Source organism: Musca autumnalis, unplaced genomic scaffold (assembly GCF_047663935.1).
Source record: "Musca autumnalis isolate F117 unplaced genomic scaffold, ASM4766393v1 scaffold_1, whole genome shotgun sequence".
In the NCBI taxonomy this organism is placed as follows: domain Eukaryota; kingdom Metazoa; phylum Arthropoda; class Insecta; order Diptera; family Muscidae; genus Musca; species Musca autumnalis.
This window is the reverse complement of record NW_027411644.1, coordinates 119,995,933-120,002,029: the sequence shown is the minus strand read 5'-3', so window position 1 is coordinate 120,002,029 and position 6,097 is coordinate 119,995,933.

The window sequence follows — 6,097 nt, the reverse complement described above, 5'->3', positions numbered from 1 at the left end:
CGATATATACACTAGTTACCAAGCTTTTCCTTCGTGAAACGTAGCGTAATGGTTGGATGCGTGGGACTTCGGTAGACTCCTAATTTTTCAATGTATATCTAAGGTCTAGCAGCTCAACTCGAAAGAGAATTAATTAAAAATATCACTACAAATGACCTTCGCCTTAATAAGGCAAAAATAAAAAAAAATTAAACAAATATAGTTTTCGCCGAAGATTCTATAAATCATAGCTGATATTGATATAGATTTGTTGTTTTCTCTCTAATACCAACAAAAACATTGTTTTTCTGTCGGAACTTAATTTGAACGTCTGTCAATGCAACTAAAATCGTAAGACCAACTAAGCACTACCACAGCAAAGTCCAAGAATGAAAAGGTAATGAAAAGCATATTTGCGAAGTGTAAACAAACTTTTTTCACAAAGTTGCACTTTTCTCAGAATTGCTGATGCTTCAAGTAGTTTTTTCCCTATCCGACAGACTCAGTGGAAATGAAACTTTTTATTCTTGGAAAATATGTATGTAAATAGGATTTTGTTTTTGTGCGCACTATTGTTTTGCACACAATACTTGAAGTGCATTTAACTATGACTAAGTCGTTAGCATAAAGGAGAATGTGTTTTTATTATCTAACTAACATTAATTAATATCACGGAAAGTTTCTCTAATTTCCTGCAACTAGTGTCAATGAGTTTGTTAATTTATTAATTAATTTTATAGAGATACATTTTAAGCTGTATTTATTTTATACCATGGAAATGGTTAATAACTTTGTTCAGGCTTTTGATTCAACATGGAATTACATTATCGGCTGATTTATGCATGTCTTTTCGTCCGTCTGTTCGCAATGTACAAATCCGATTTATTGTCTAATTTGAATAAAAATTGACTAAGATTATTTTAGAAAAACCCTAAAATGCAATGCTTGCACTTTTATAACTAAATTGTCAATCTTCATTTCAAACTAAAAATTATTCCATAAATTTGTACGTACGACAAGAGTCCAATTTTTTATGATATTTAAAAGCTGATATTTGTAACGCTAGAAACTAATAATTAGACATCGGATTTTGCATATTTGCATATTTTTTAATATTAAAGATACGAAGATTCTGATTGGACCAAAATTCGTTTCAAAGAAATCTAAATTGAATGGCAGGGTCATATTTCGTATTTATTTTGCATATTTGCATATTTTGCATATGCACAAAATATGCAAAAAATATGCAAAATATGCAAAAAATATGCAAAATATGCAAAAAATATGCAAAATATGCAAAAAATATGCAAAATATGCAAAAAATATGCAGAATATGCAAAAAATATGCAAAATATGCAAATAGATTTTGGCCGAAAATCGTCATAAAAGTCGTAAAATTGTCATTTAAAGTTGGAAAAACCATCAAAAAATACATAACAGTGTTCTAAACTAAGACTGTTGACCGTAAAACATCGTTTTTTCAGCAGATTATTATGTTTTTGAGACCATTTACGACAGTGTGGTGTAGGGTATAAAAATATGGCATCGTAATACCATTTTTTTATTATTAAACTATGTAAAAATATAAAATTTGATAAAATATCAAACGTGTTATGTAAAATTCAATATTTTCTTTTTTGTAGCATCTTAATTTAATTTGTAGCATAGGGCTGGTTTTAACTCAAAGGACCAAATCGATCTCGGATTTTTTAGCCGGGGAGCCGCCTATACCTTTTAGTATTGTTAGATTTTAAAATTGCCAAAGTTTGAGCACATTTCGAATATGTTAAAATGTGGTACTGGGTCTCGAAGTTATGAAATTCTATTTTTTGTTTTGCAATTTGGAGACTTCGACGGACCATATATGTGGAACGGTTAAAGCTACTTGCCCGTATTATGCACTTAATTAAAAGCTATTCTGTTCTTAACATTTCTTGCTGAACAACAAAGTACGTAAGTGTTACTGAATTCGAGATAATAAACCCAATGTCCCGAAAAAGGCCTTAGGGAAAAATGGTGTCTATTAAAAAAACAACTTTTTTCTTCCTATATTATCAAATTTTTGCGAATGAAAACGAATATATTTTACTTTATTTGAAAATGTTGCCTATTAGGGCGAAGATCTATTTTAATTCGAGCTTATTGACCGATGATGTTTGCAAGTGAAAAAGGAAAGAAAGAAGATTCGAACCCCCACAACCACCATTATGTGACATGTTTCGCCTTTTGTAGAGACTCATCAGACATATCGGGCGTGAAATGGCATCGCTATCCATCAAATATTTCCTTTTTCAAATGTACATTCATTGTATGGCTTCAATGACAAATGCTTACATTTTGTTCATACATATTTTAATCTACTTATGCCCGTAATTTCAACGCCTGGGTAAACGGGTAGGTAGCTACCTATTAGTTATCGTTACCTACGCGTTTGGTAATTTCTAATTTCCAATATATCCTATATTATATCTATATAAACATTATCTTGTTCATTATACGTTATGTAAAATGAATAACCCAAACTCTCACTTATAACACTCAGTTGTTGTCGTGTGGGATACCAAATAAATAAATAAATAAAATAGAAAAAACATTCTGGGGGCGTCCAGTCTCGAACGATTTAGACGCAAGGTGCTTCTACGGCCTCTTGTTCTTGTGAAGTGGGTTGGGCAGTAGTTCTGAAACACTCTCGCCTACTTCGTACTTGGATTTGTCAATCGCAGACTATTCTTATAGAAATCGCTTGAATATATTTGGTTGATGTGCGGATGTGCTTCCAAACTTGCAGTCAAAAATCCCTCTCAATAATTTTCTAACGAGTTTGTACGGTGGTACAGAAGCTCCCGACCTAATATCTGCTCGGGCTGTTGAGACCCCATTTTTCTAGGCATTTGTACACTGCTAGTTCTTGTTTCTCCCATGAGCTACTGTCAGTTTCAAGAACACCTAGGAGTTGTTCTTTACCCCCATGTGATACCAGAGCAGCAACCCGTTTTTTCTTCCCTGTTTTGAGAATATTTGGTAATAGTTTTCCATGCCAGTGGACACAAATAGCTTCGTTCCTTGAAGCTGTTGCGTTTATTTTTCACGGTTTATTCACCGCTGTTCACGGAAAAAGCTTCTAGAGATCTTATCCGATAGCTTCTACTGTAGTCATAATGATACTAGTAACGTTCTTATACACCTTACAGGAGTCCAGCACCAATGACAATTGCATAGTTACGTTTTTCATGAAGCCACGCTTAATTGTTTTCGGGACAGATGGTTCTTCAGATTCTACGATACGTTTAGCATCAAAACAAGACCTAGACCTCATTGAAAATCTATTGAAATACGAAAACATAGACAAACAAATATCAGAAAAAGGAAATAACAAAATAATAAATCACCTGTGGATCTTAGTCCTGAACTTGTTGGCTTGGCATTGTTTCATCCAACGGTGCAAAACGCCGTAAAGAGCCAAAAGGCAACACAAATCTTAACAAAGCAAAGATTCAAATTTCTTCAGAAATATTCGATCCAAACTTCCAAAAGAGCAACTGCCGAAAATCCTAGAAAAAGATCTGGCATAATTCTTGTTGTTCAAGAGATTAAACATTAACCCCGAATTTCCAGGAGGCGCAAAGTATGGTAAACAACTTGAAAGTTGCGAACTACATAGCAGAGCGTTCTTCAAGTAGTCAGCTGTACCCAGATAGCTCCAAAACCACATGATGGACTCTCGAATAAATTTAATTTAGAACAAAATGTCAAAGACATTTGTTTTCATTCCAAAAATTGATAAAAATGAAGAAAATGTTTTTTTAATAGTCTCCATTTTCGCACAAAGGCGTACCTAGTCACGTTTTTCGGGACATTGGCTTTATTATCTCGAATTCTGTAATACATACGTAGTTTGTTGTTCAGCAAGAAATGTTAAGAACAGACTAAATGCTTAATATGGACAAAAAGCTTCAACCATTCCAGAGAAATGGGTCGCCGAAATCGCTAAATAGCCAAAAAAATCGAGATTTTCATAACGTCAGGGCCCCAGTGGCACATGTTAACATATTCCAATTGTGCTCAAACTTTGACAGTCTTAAAATCTGACCCAACTAAAAACTTTATGCGGTTGCCGCCTTAAAAAATCCGACATCGAATTGTTCCTTTTGAACAATAACCAGCCCAACGCTACAAATTATTACAAAGAAAGTATTGAATTTTACATAGAGCGTTTGATATTCTATTAAATTTTATATTTTTGCATAGTTTAATAATAAAAAAATTGTATTACAATACCATACTTGTATACCCTACACCACACTGTCGTAAATGGTCTCAATAAAATAATAATCTGCTGAAAAAACGATGTTATGCGGTCAACAGTCTTAGTTTAGAACACTGTTATGTATTTTTTGATGGTTTTTCCAACTTTAATCGACAATTTTACGACTTTTATGACGATTTTCGGCCAAAAACTGTTTGCATATTTTGCATATTTTTTGCATATTCTGCATATTTTTTGCATATTTTGCATATTTTTTGCATATTTTGCATATTTTTTGCATATTTTGCATATTTTTTTGCATATTTTGCATATTTTTTGCATATTTTGCATATTTTTTGGCATATTTTTTGCATATTTTTTGCATATATTTTGCATATTTTTTGCATATTTTTTGCATGTTTTTGATATGACCCCAAATATCGAAAAATTGACCCTTAGAACGCCTAGATCCAAAATTTGAGTCCAATCGGATGAGAAATAAAAAACATGCAAAAATCCGATGTCTACTAATAATTCAAACTTAATGCGGAAAATTCTTCACTAATTTGCATATCTGTACACACTAGGATAATCCTAGTAGGATTATATTTCTGGTGCATGGAACAACAAAATAGATTGAAATTGAAATCAAATGAACTTGCAAAAACGAGCATAGTTGACGAGCGATGCAGAACTCATCTTTGAAAACAAAACTTTATCAGCCTGTTTATGTACATATGTCGACCGAAAGGTTTCTTGCGCTTCCGAAGCTGAAAAAAATCATTTTCTGTCATGTAAACACCTTCGAAACGAAAATCTATGCGATCGACAAACCATACGAAATAACAAGTAAACATAACGCCTGTCAAACTATGAACTTATACTATGATTTAAACTGTCAATCCCATACAATATACGTCAAATAAAATCCAGTGGATTTAGAACTACGATTTATTTGACGTATATACTACGGAATTGACATTTGAAATCGAGTGGATTTACAAGTCTAAACGTACTAATACACTTTTTTATGTATATCGAAAGGACTGTCTTTTGTAGAAAGAGAATGTCAAAATCACTCACTTGATTTATAGCTGTCGACTAGAAAATAAACTCGCGAATAACAACGAAAATCTTAAATCAAATTTATGCAACACATCTTTGAAACAAAATAAAAACTTTATAGACATGTTTTAAAGGGGGTTTCATTAATTATTTTGAAGAAATCAATTAAATAAAATAATTCAAAATACCGACACGTTTTATTTGTTCAAACAAAACAAATCAAACATCAAAAAATACCAATATGACTTGAGAATTATATTATAATAAGCTTACAAATATAATCCTTAAGCTTTTAAAAGTCTTGAGAAATTTGTAGTTAAAAGCTTATGTAGTAATACATGGTAGAACAATATAATAGAACTGGATTCTTGTTCTATGAAAATTTGAAATGAAAAATATTTTAATTAATTCTCTTTCGAGTTGAGCTGTAAGGCCTTTAGAGATACATTGAAAAATTAGGAGTCTACCGAAGTCCCACGCTTCACGGGTGGTAAAGCCGATCTTCAGGTTATTAGGATGTTGTTGTTGTGGCAGAAGAAGGCAAAGCTTGGAAACTAGTATATATATCGCACTTCATTAGATAAATGTATATGCGAAATTATGTCAGTTAATTCAAACTCCAAACTTTTTCTTTAGTCTTGCTTGGTAATCCCATTTTTTCAATGTTCACAAATACTACGGTAAGTTTTATTCCTACATCATTAGTAATTGCTCTTCTATATCAGAAGATTTTATTTTTTGATTTGATCATCAATTATTGTCTACTAAAGTTTTGACAAGTTGATGGTGGCTTAGAACGCCAAGACG